Here is a 10,346-nt window from a genome sequence, read left to right as displayed (position 1 = left end):
GCATCAGCTTATATTACAGCCAGGGAAGCTCATTTTCAGCTGGATAATTAGTGACGAGCCCTAAGCTTAGCTTCTCAACAGCCAATCAGAGCCCACTGAGCATGTGAGACACTTTCCAAGATGGTGACCCCCTGTGACAAGTTTGAAGTACTGGATCATTGCTGCTATTGACAAGCTCAAACTTTAGCCTCGTGCAATAAGTTCACTATATAAATTATGAAATTTTTAGCCATATTAATTTTTAGGGTTTAGTTCACCTTTAAAGGGGAAATAAATCATATGAATAAGCTGAAAACTGAAGAACTGCATTATGCTTTCCATATGTTTTTGCCCCCCCTGTTTTTTCCCACCTCATCCTTTTCAGCTAATGGAGAAATTTAACAAAGTAATCAGTTTTAAAGGACAAGCTAATTGTGAAATTCAGTTTAGGCACCCCCTGTGAATATAATCGCTAACCTTAAACCCCAGGTTTGGCTCAGACACACCAAGTGAAAACATGACCATGTGCCTTGAGTCTAATAGACTTCTATTATTGCACTAATGGGCCAATGCTCTTCTACCCTCTATGTGAGGGACAACTGGAACCCCCATGAAGATAGGTAAGAAAAAGACCCATCCTTACAGGTTCTACCACAGACTCCTTATGATGAATAATAAGGTTGTGTGACAAGGTAGGGTGACAAGTTTTGCTTTGTGGGGTGGGGCTGAGGGCCTACATGCAATTACTTCTGCTTAAGGTTTCCAGAATCTTGTGCTCTTGTGTCACATAACCCACAATACGGAAGGAAATGGCTCAGTGAAAAGTTCTTTGTTGCTTCAACACACAAATTGTTGTTTGTACAAGCTTACAAATGACAGGAGAACACAGAGTTTGTGGAGGGCACAGATGGACTGGCTCACAGAAAAATCCTGGTTGACCCCTGGTACCTCCACATTGATGAACAATCTTCATATATATATATACAGGACCTTCAGGTTGGACCAAGATGTCTATTCCATCTACATTCTTGGGAGTAACTGGGGTTTAGCCAACTGCTCTATAGAGCACATTTTAGCATCATGTCCTCGGGCAAATTAAACTAGACCAAGTCAAGAAATACTGGAAATACTGGAATACAGGACATTCCTAGCCCATAATCACATATTAGTTTTGTAATGTTTTAACCTTATCAACCATACTGGAAAATGAGGTTCAATGTTGATAAATGCAGGTTATGTACTTTGGCAAAAATAATATAAATGCAAGTTATACACTAAATGGCAATGTGTTGGGAGTTTCCTTAAATGAGAAGGATCTTCGGGTCTTTGTAGATAACAAGTTGTCTAATTCTGGGCAGTGTCATTCTGTGGCTACTAAAGCAAATAAAGTTCTTGTATAAAAAAGGGAAATAACTCAAGGGATGAAAACATAATTCTGCCTCTTTATAGGTCCCTGGTGAGGCCTCATCTGGAGTATGGGGGCAGTTTTGGACTCCAGTCCTTAAGAGGGATATAAATGAGCTGGAGAGAGTGCAGAGACTAAGTGCAACTAAACTGGTTAGAGGGATGGAAGACTTAAATTATGAGGGTAGACTGTCAAGGTTGGGGTTGTTTTCTCTTTCTTGAAAAAAGGCGCTTGCGAGGGGACATGATTACACTTTACAAGTACATTAGTGGACATTATAGACAAATAGCAGGGGACCTTTTTACCCATAAAGAGGATCACCGTACCAGAGGCCTCCCTTTCAGACTAGAAGAAAAGAACTTTCATTTGAAGCAACGTAGGGGGTTCTTCACAGTCAGGACAGTGAGGTTGTGGAATGCACTGCCGGGTGATGTTGTGATGCTGATTCAGTTAATGACTATAAGAGGGACTTGGATGATTTCTTGGACAGACATAATATCAAAGGCTATTGTGATACTAAGCTCTATAGTTAGTATAGGTATGTGTATATAGAATTTATGTGAAAGTAGGGAGGGGTGTGTGTATGGATGCTGGGTTTTCATTTGGAGGGTTTGAACTTGATGGACTTTGTCTTTTTTCAACCCAATTTAACTATGTAAATATGTAACTATATTTTGACCATTAGCCAACCACTCCATTGTGGAGTGCAGCTCCAGAACCCTGGAGACATTATTTCCAAATTGTGGTGCAGGTCCACTAGGGAGTCCACAACCGATGTGATCCTGAAGGACAATGAAGGATATGGGGTTGAATATCCCCTAATCTCTAGCAGGGTGAGATCTGACCCATGGAGAATAAAATATTAACAACCTAATGGCTCAGACATTCAGTAAGAGAGAGGAGAGCACTCGGACGCAGATTAACTGATTGTGATTAATATTTATTTAAGCTGCTATAAACAACATGTTTCGGGCTGTAATTGCCCTTTCTCAAGTGTCAGACATGACCCAATACTAGAATTTGAACCAGCTTAGAATACAGTATAGAGGTACAATGGGGTACTCAGGTCTGAGTCTGAAGACCAAGGCCACCCTGGTGGTTGTAGCCATTTTTATCTATAGTATAGAGGTTCAGTTAGGTACTCAGGTCTGAGCCTGAAGTCCAAGGCCACCCTGGTGGTTGTAGCCATTCTAATCTATAGTATAGAGGTTCAGTTTGGTACTCAGGTCTGAGCCTGAAGTCCAAGGCCACTTTAGTGGTTGTAGCCGTTCTAATTTAAAGTATAGAGGTCCAATTAGGTACTCAGATCTGAACCTGAAGACCAAGGTCACCCTGGTAGTTGTAGCCATTCTAATCTATGGTATAGAAGTCAAATTAGGTACTTAGGTCTGAGCCTGAAGACCAAGACCACCATGGTGGTTGTAGCCATTCTAATCTATAGTATAGAGGTCCAATTAGGTGCTCAGGTCTGAGCCTGAAGACGAAGGCCATCCTGGTGGTTGTAGCTATTTATAGTATAGAGGTCCAATTAGGTGCTCAGGTCTCAGCCTGAAGATCAAGGCAACCCTGGTGATTCTAATCTGAGTTTGTCAAAATATACGTGTTGCATTCATAGTTGATGGGCATTAGGTGTTGCTATTTAAAGTGTGGATCTGATGAGACCCTGGTCTGGTCAGAATCATAACCCCTCACTTAGTATATAACGATCTTAACATGAAAACCACCATATGCTACTTTAGACATAAATTACTATTATTAATAATAGTCCAATCACTACAGGATAACAAATAGTGTCAATGATTAAACACAACAGAGCAACCAGGGCTTACAGTGTAGTGGTAGAGAAGGTTCCACAGTGATTGATACAGGACATTGGATTTTAAAGGAAAAGGTAATATCAAATAAAATAAAAGTTTTTTCCTAATTTAGAAAGTAGGAACTTAGAAAGGAGAGTTGCGGTATATGCCTCATTCACAGATGGTTGAATAGAATATTACAAGAAAGGAGATTTCCTCTTAGGAACCTATAGCATTCTTAGTACATACAACTCGGTCCTGGGGGATATCAATGAGGTATAAATATCACTGTCCCATTTTAACAATCGTACAGAGTCACAGCATATTTCTCTTGTCCTGGGTGAATGGAAATTTCCTTCTTTTGTGTAAGCCGCCAGCCAGCCATTGTGATCGGAGAGCCCTCTCTCCACCTGCCAGCCCAGGATGAGGCACAATATACTGACACTGCGTAAATAAGTAATTACCACGGGGTCATCTTACTGTGAGAGCGGCACAGACACACGGGATACATTTGGACAGGGGGAACAGAGCATCAGGAGAGAAGGTGCACATCAGTTTAAGGCTAAGGGCACACTAGGCGATAGCGCCGCGATTTGACTCGCGGCGACTTTTCGCCGCGACTTTTAATCCGCAATCGCTGGGGAAACTTTTGCGCTGGCGTCTATGGGGAATCGCGAGCGTAAAAACACACGCGGCGATCTTTTTTCTATTGTCGCTCGAAATCGCCTCGCTAGGCGATTTCGAGCGACAATAGAAAAAAGATCGCCGCGTGTGTTTTTACGCTGGCGATTTGACGCGATTCCCCATAGACGCCAGCGCCAAAGTTTCCCCAGCGATTGCGGATTAAAAGTCGCGGCGAAAAGTCGCCGCGAGTCAAATCGCGGCGCTATCGCCTAGTGTGCCCTTAGCCTTAAGGGAAAATAAAGTATAGTAATACATGAATAAAACGCTCTTGTCTGGCCCACCTGGGTGCAGGTGATTTTACAGCCCTGGAGGTCTGATGTGTGTATATATATATATATATATATATATATATATATATATATATATATATATATATATATATATATATATAGTCAAATACAAGAGTCCTCTGCACTCAACCCATTATCAATATATTTAAGACAGAGACATTTTGTGCATACTGATACTGAAAAATGCCTTACCCTTTAAACAACACAGGGATTGTTTGTCCATATATTGCAATATATTTAAGCTGAACAACTATGTCAAAGTCATCCCATATCTGGCCAGTCCTACGCTTAATTTTCATCTGATTCATTAAGAATTCAATGGCTTCATTATACATTTTACAAAGGGACTAAGTTTTACCTGCAACTTACTTGCTGCTTTCAAAGTAAAACTCCCAAACTTGGCTGCCCTTTTATTAGACACCAGTGGGATCACCTGACTATAGCTGGGAAGGGTGGGAGCTACAACATGGAGCTGGTCACTGCTCCTGTATAACTATAACAAACAAGGGAAAGTTGTGCTCACCACTATTTTCTAAAAACCATTAGGCGGGGGTGCAATGAGGGTGCAATGAGGGTATATATATATACCTGACATATATACCTACACAACAATAAGTCTGCTCACAGGCATTCACCATCCTCATTATGGTCAGAATATTTACTAGAGGCTCCCCAACTGCCAATACACACTCTTTGTCTGTGACAGCTAGCAGCCTTCAAGATGTTTTGAAGCAGAATTCCCAGCATCCTCAGTGGATGGGAGAGTCCAAGACAACTGGGAGGTTGTTAATTTGACATCCCCAATACATTTGGCTTGTGTTTGGTATTAACAAACATGTGTTCCTCATTCATTTTGGCTCGTATGTTCTATGTCTCATCAGGGGAAATGGCTGGTGTTATAACACAGATCCCTTGTCTTCAAACTCTTAAAGGGGAACTCTACCCTAGTAATCTGTATAACATTTTGTCCAGTGACTGCACAGATCCTATCTGATCCCCATTGTAAGCAGCAGTCCTGTCCTGCTTTATGGCAGCTGAGATTCTAGCTATCTGTATAACAGAACATTCTGTCCCAGTGGCTGCACAGATCCTATCTGATCCCCATTGTAAGCAACAGTCCTGTCCTGCTTTATGGCAGCTGAGATTCTAGCTATCTGTATAACAGAGCATTCTGTCCCAGTGGCTGCACAGATCCTATCTGATCCCCATTGTAAGCAGCAGTCCTGTCCTGCTTTATGGCAGCTGAGATTCTAGCTATCTGTATAACAGAACATTCTGTCCCAGCGGCTGCACAGATCCTATCTGATCCCCATTGTAAGCAGCAGTCCTGTCCTGCTTTATGGCAGCTGAGATTCTATATATCTGTATAACAGAGCATTCTGTCCCAGTGGCTGCACAGATCGTATGTGATACCTATTATTTATGTCACAGCAAAATGGTGAGCTCATTACAGAATTAATTGGAAGAGTAATTGAGATGAAAAGGCTTTGAGAGGCGAAGAGAACAACTTCAGAGCAATTAAAAATAATTATATAAAACAGTGTGGTTTAATTAGAAGTGCATAAAATGAAACAATTTATCTCATCCAAAGGGCTACTATCATTCCCCATTCATTTCTATAAAAGTAAGAGTTTTATATCCTATAGTGACAGCAGAGAGAGAGAGAGAGTTGATTAAGCAGCAGGCAGCTAATTATTATCTGGGGACATTACATACACAAGCAGTGCCCCGGATCAATTTGTTGGCGTTGCCCTAGGCATATGATATTGCCCAACCCAATTCTACCAAATTGGCACATGACCAGTATCACCCCTCCCCCTCGGCTCTGCCATTAGATTCAGCCAAAAGCACCCAGTGGAGGGCTGTGGTGGTTAAAAAATGTAAAGGTGGTAGAAAGGTAGAAAATCCAGCCCTGGTAATTCCCAAAATAGACCAGGACTGTCTTTAGCTCTGATGGACACACTGCAAAACAGACTTTAGGAGCTTCATATTAAGGATAACATTTCATCACACAGTCTTTGACTCTAGGTGGTTGCTGGGAGTTGCACTTCAACAGCAACTCAAACAGCGAATATTTGGCAACACTGTTTTAAAATGCTATTGTCATCTTCTCCTCTTGTCTCTATCTTGCACTACTGTCTCTATCTACCAGTACTGTCTCTATTTTCCACCACTGTCTGTAACTCTGCTCTCATATAACTTTATTGTCTCTATCCTCTCTTACTGTCTACATCTTTCTCTACTAACTCATCTTGTCCTACTGTCTACATCTTTCTAAATTGTCTTCATCTTCTTTTGCGGTCTCCATCTACCCTTCTGTCTCCATATTCCTCTACTGTGTCTATCTTAATCATTCCCTAATGACTCTATCTAACCCTAAATGTTCCATCTCCTTCTTTCCCTATTGTCTCCCCCCACTATCTCCATCTAACCCTACTATCGCCATCTTCTTCTACTGTCTCCATGTTTCTTTACTGTCTTGATCTACCCCTAATGTCTTAAGCTTCCTCTACTCTTCCCCTACTGTATACATCTAACCCTACTTGTTTCATATTCAATTGCTGTCTCCATCTTTCTTTACTGTCTCTGTCTTTCTTCACTTTCTCCATATACTATATCCATTTTTGCCTATTCTCACCATCATGTCCTACTGTCTCCATCTTGCTTTACTGTCTTCATCTTTCCTTACTGAATCCATATTTCCATATGGTCACCATCTTGTCCTGCTATTACTACTATTTCTATTCACCTCCTCCTGTCACCATATCAACCTAGTGTCTTTTTTCATGTCCTACTATTGCTACCTTCTCCTATTGTCTCCATCTTTCCCTATGGTCACCATCTTTTCCTGCAGTCTACCCTGTGTCTAGTGTCTCTGTCTAGTGTCTCCATCTTGCCAAACTGTCTCTATCTTGTCCTACAGTCTACATCTTGTCCCACTGTCTCTGTCTTGTCCTACTGTTACTTTCTCGCTCTACTGTCAACCATCTTGTCCTACCGCTGCCATATTGTCCTACTGTTCCTTTATATTTTTACTTTTCTTGCCTACGACTGCTGACTCGCCGGGCCCCACTCTATACATATAGTTGCCTCTCTGTACCCCCAAAGATGTTATAAATAGGAATACAGACACATAACGTACCAGTATAGCAGGAATGTATGTGTTGTACAGTTACTGGTCGATCCCTCCACCATAGGCAGCTCCTCTGCAAATAACCCTGCCCCCCAGGCTAATGGGCTGTACAGTGACCCTGAATCCTGCATGTGTACTGAGCCTGCGCTTAACGCTTCCACTGCTGCATGCATGACTGGCTATGGGCTACAGCTCTCACTTAACCCTTTATTAGCTCTGCTGGGAAAGCCCCTTTAGCAATGGCACATTTTACCCATCACTGGTTGCCAGGAAACTGGTTGCAAAGAAATATAATCTTACAATTCTTCTGATTAAATGTACCCATTATTTTTAAACAATACTGCATTATATATGGGATCACATTTTGTTGTTGGCCTGACTCCCAGCCTAGCCATTCCCCAGGAATCAGTAGACTTTGGTTTAAAAGTGATACAAAGGTCCTTCCTTCCCCAGATCCCTGTGTCCCAAGCTTGCAGATCAGGAGGAGTTTGTGAAAGCCAGACTTGAGCCTGATGTACAATATATATGGTACAAGGCACCCCCTAAAACACCTGGCTTTGTTCTGGGCCTGTCCAGTCACCAAGTAGTGTTTCATGGTCTTTTGTTGAGAGCAAACATCTGATTGGTGGGGAATATTAATTCACTCTTTCAATGCTTTTTTGTAAAGGATTTTCTTAATTATGTGGGGCCCTGGGCCAGTGTGCAGATGTTCTAACTTCTCCAGTGTGGGAGCTGATTCTTTTGGAAATGAGTCTATAAATAGGCAAACTCTAGCCAGGCTTCAGGCCTTGTGGCAGCCATTTTATGCCTGAGAATCACGCACACACCTGGCTTATTGTTTGTAAGCAAAGGAAGAACCAAGGTTTCTCCCCTCCAAGCACGGCTGAGCTCCCTTCATAGGCACTTCCTCTCCGAAGACACAGAGAAGTGAGAAGAAACAGGAAGAGGACAGGAAGCCAGCGTTACCGTTCTGTTTCCCCTCTGAGAAATCTGTTCCACTGCAGGTCAGATTGAATGGGAGCGAGGGGTGCTGTTGTTTCTCATGACTGTAGGGCTATTTATCAACAACACAACACCTGGTCCAGGAGGAGGAGGAGTCTCATGGGATGCCGCCATTTGTTTATTATATTCCTATTGCTGCCAGTCCCACTCTCTTTTAACTGGAGGGGGGACAATGACTGTGCTGCACACATAGGGGTATATTTATTCAAGAGTGAAGTTAGAGATCACCACAGTCCTCTAGAGTGAAATTCCGCCCCTCTCCATTCATTTCTATGGGATTTTGAAAGACTTATTTCGCCCATTCATAAATACTCTTCTACAAGTCCCATAGAAATGACTGGAGAGAGGCAGAATTTCACTCTAGAGGACTGTGGTGATCTTTAACTTCACACTTTGATAAATATACCCCATAGATTGAACATGATTTGTAATCTGAATTATCCTATAATTATCGCCTGGAGGTGCTGCCTAATTGACAGCAAAGTTAGTAAGTGGCGGAGCAGGAGAGGTGGTGTCTGGGGACAGAGTGGCTGGGTGGTGGGCCTTTGTATTGGGTACCTGTGATCTGGACTCAAACAAAATTTCCCATTGAGGTTACAGTTTCACTGGAATTCTGGGGAAAATGCTGCATTATAGGTAAAACAAAAACCCTAATGGACATATTGACATGAGCATCCATTTTTGTACTTCTTGTAGGTGCGGTTTACCTTAAGTTAACTTTCAGCATGGTTAATTCTAAGAAACCTTTTAATTGGCCTTCATTTTTTTCTTTTTGATAGTTTTTGAATTATTTACATTCTTTTGACTGTTTTCAGCTTTTAAATGTGGGTCACTGACCCCATCTAAAAACAAATGCTCTGTAAGGCTACACATTTATTGTTATCACTACTTTTTGATTGCTTATCTTATTATTCAGGCCTCTCCTATTCCAGTCTCTTATTCAAATCAATGCAGGGTTGCTAGGGGAATTTTGACCCTAGCAACCAGAGTGCTGAAATTGGCGAGCTGCTGAATAAAAAGCCAAATAACTCAAAAACCACAAATAATTAAAAATGAAAAACAAATGCAAATTGTCTCAGAATATCATTCTCTACATCATACTAAAAGTTAGTTTAAAGGCGAATATCCCCTTTAAATGAGCCCTAAATTCTCACAAAGCCTTGCAAGCTTCATCACAGGACTGTTAATCATTGGCTTCAGCTGTCTTGTTTCAGTAGTCAGAACCAACAATGCAGGGAGTTGAAAAGGACCAGGTGCTGCTTTCAATAGCAATTACAGTTATAATTAATTTCAAAATCATTGACAATTTTTTAGATACTGGGGAGTTTCTTAGAGTTGAGTGCAGTACGGGACAAAACTGCATTATTCTTTATTTCTTTAAAGGAACAGCAGAGGGTATTTACATTTTAATGGAAGAAACAAGAGGAGAAATCTGATAAAAGGAGAGAGGCGTGTGCTGCCTACATTACCCCTATAGACTTGTCACTTTGCACTTTCTAGGCAAATGTAATATATTCTGGTGCCACACGCAGCTCAGGTCAGGAACTCTTTTGTTCCGAGGTGTGGTGTCAATAATTGATATCCTCAACAGATTAGAGTAACAGAAAACCAGCCAGAGCACATTTCTTGCAGATGGTGACAGGGAGGGGGAGTTTGAGCATTTGTATTTAGGTGTTACTGACAAAAAAAGGGAAGAATTTGACTTGTAAGAGTTCATTTGGTCTTTAATATCTTATGCCCACATTTAGGTCATATTTCTGTTTTAGAAACTGTTGTATAAAAATAGTAAAAGCCAAATAAACTCTTACAAGTGGAATATCCTATAGACCAGTGCTGTCCAACTTTCAGCTCACGCCCCCCCACATGAAAGTCTGCTGTAACTGAAGGTGGCCATACACGGGCCGATAAAAGCTGCCGACAGACCGTGCCGGCAGTTTATTGGCCCGTGTATGGGGCCCCCCCCGACGGGCTTCACCGATCGAGATCTGGCCGAAAGTCGGCCAGATCTCGATCGGATGGGACAGAAAATCCCGTCGGATCGCGGCCGCATCTATTCG

General features: G+C 41.8%; 1 protein-coding gene across 1 annotated transcript in view; it reads right to left on the bottom strand.

Annotated features, from left to right (window-relative positions):
• LOC121397224 (CD48 antigen-like) overlaps positions 1 to 10,346 on the bottom strand; it is a 626,518-nt gene that overhangs the window by 94,901 nt on the left and 521,271 nt on the right. The gene's annotated exons all lie outside the window — the stretch shown is intronic.

Source organism: Xenopus laevis, chromosome 8L, assembly GCF_017654675.1.
Source record: "Xenopus laevis strain J_2021 chromosome 8L, Xenopus_laevis_v10.1, whole genome shotgun sequence".
In the NCBI taxonomy this organism is placed as follows: Eukaryota; Metazoa; Chordata; class Amphibia; order Anura; family Pipidae; genus Xenopus; species Xenopus laevis.
The sequence above is the reverse complement of the archived record's forward strand: the minus strand, read 5'-3'. Positions and strand labels throughout refer to the sequence as shown.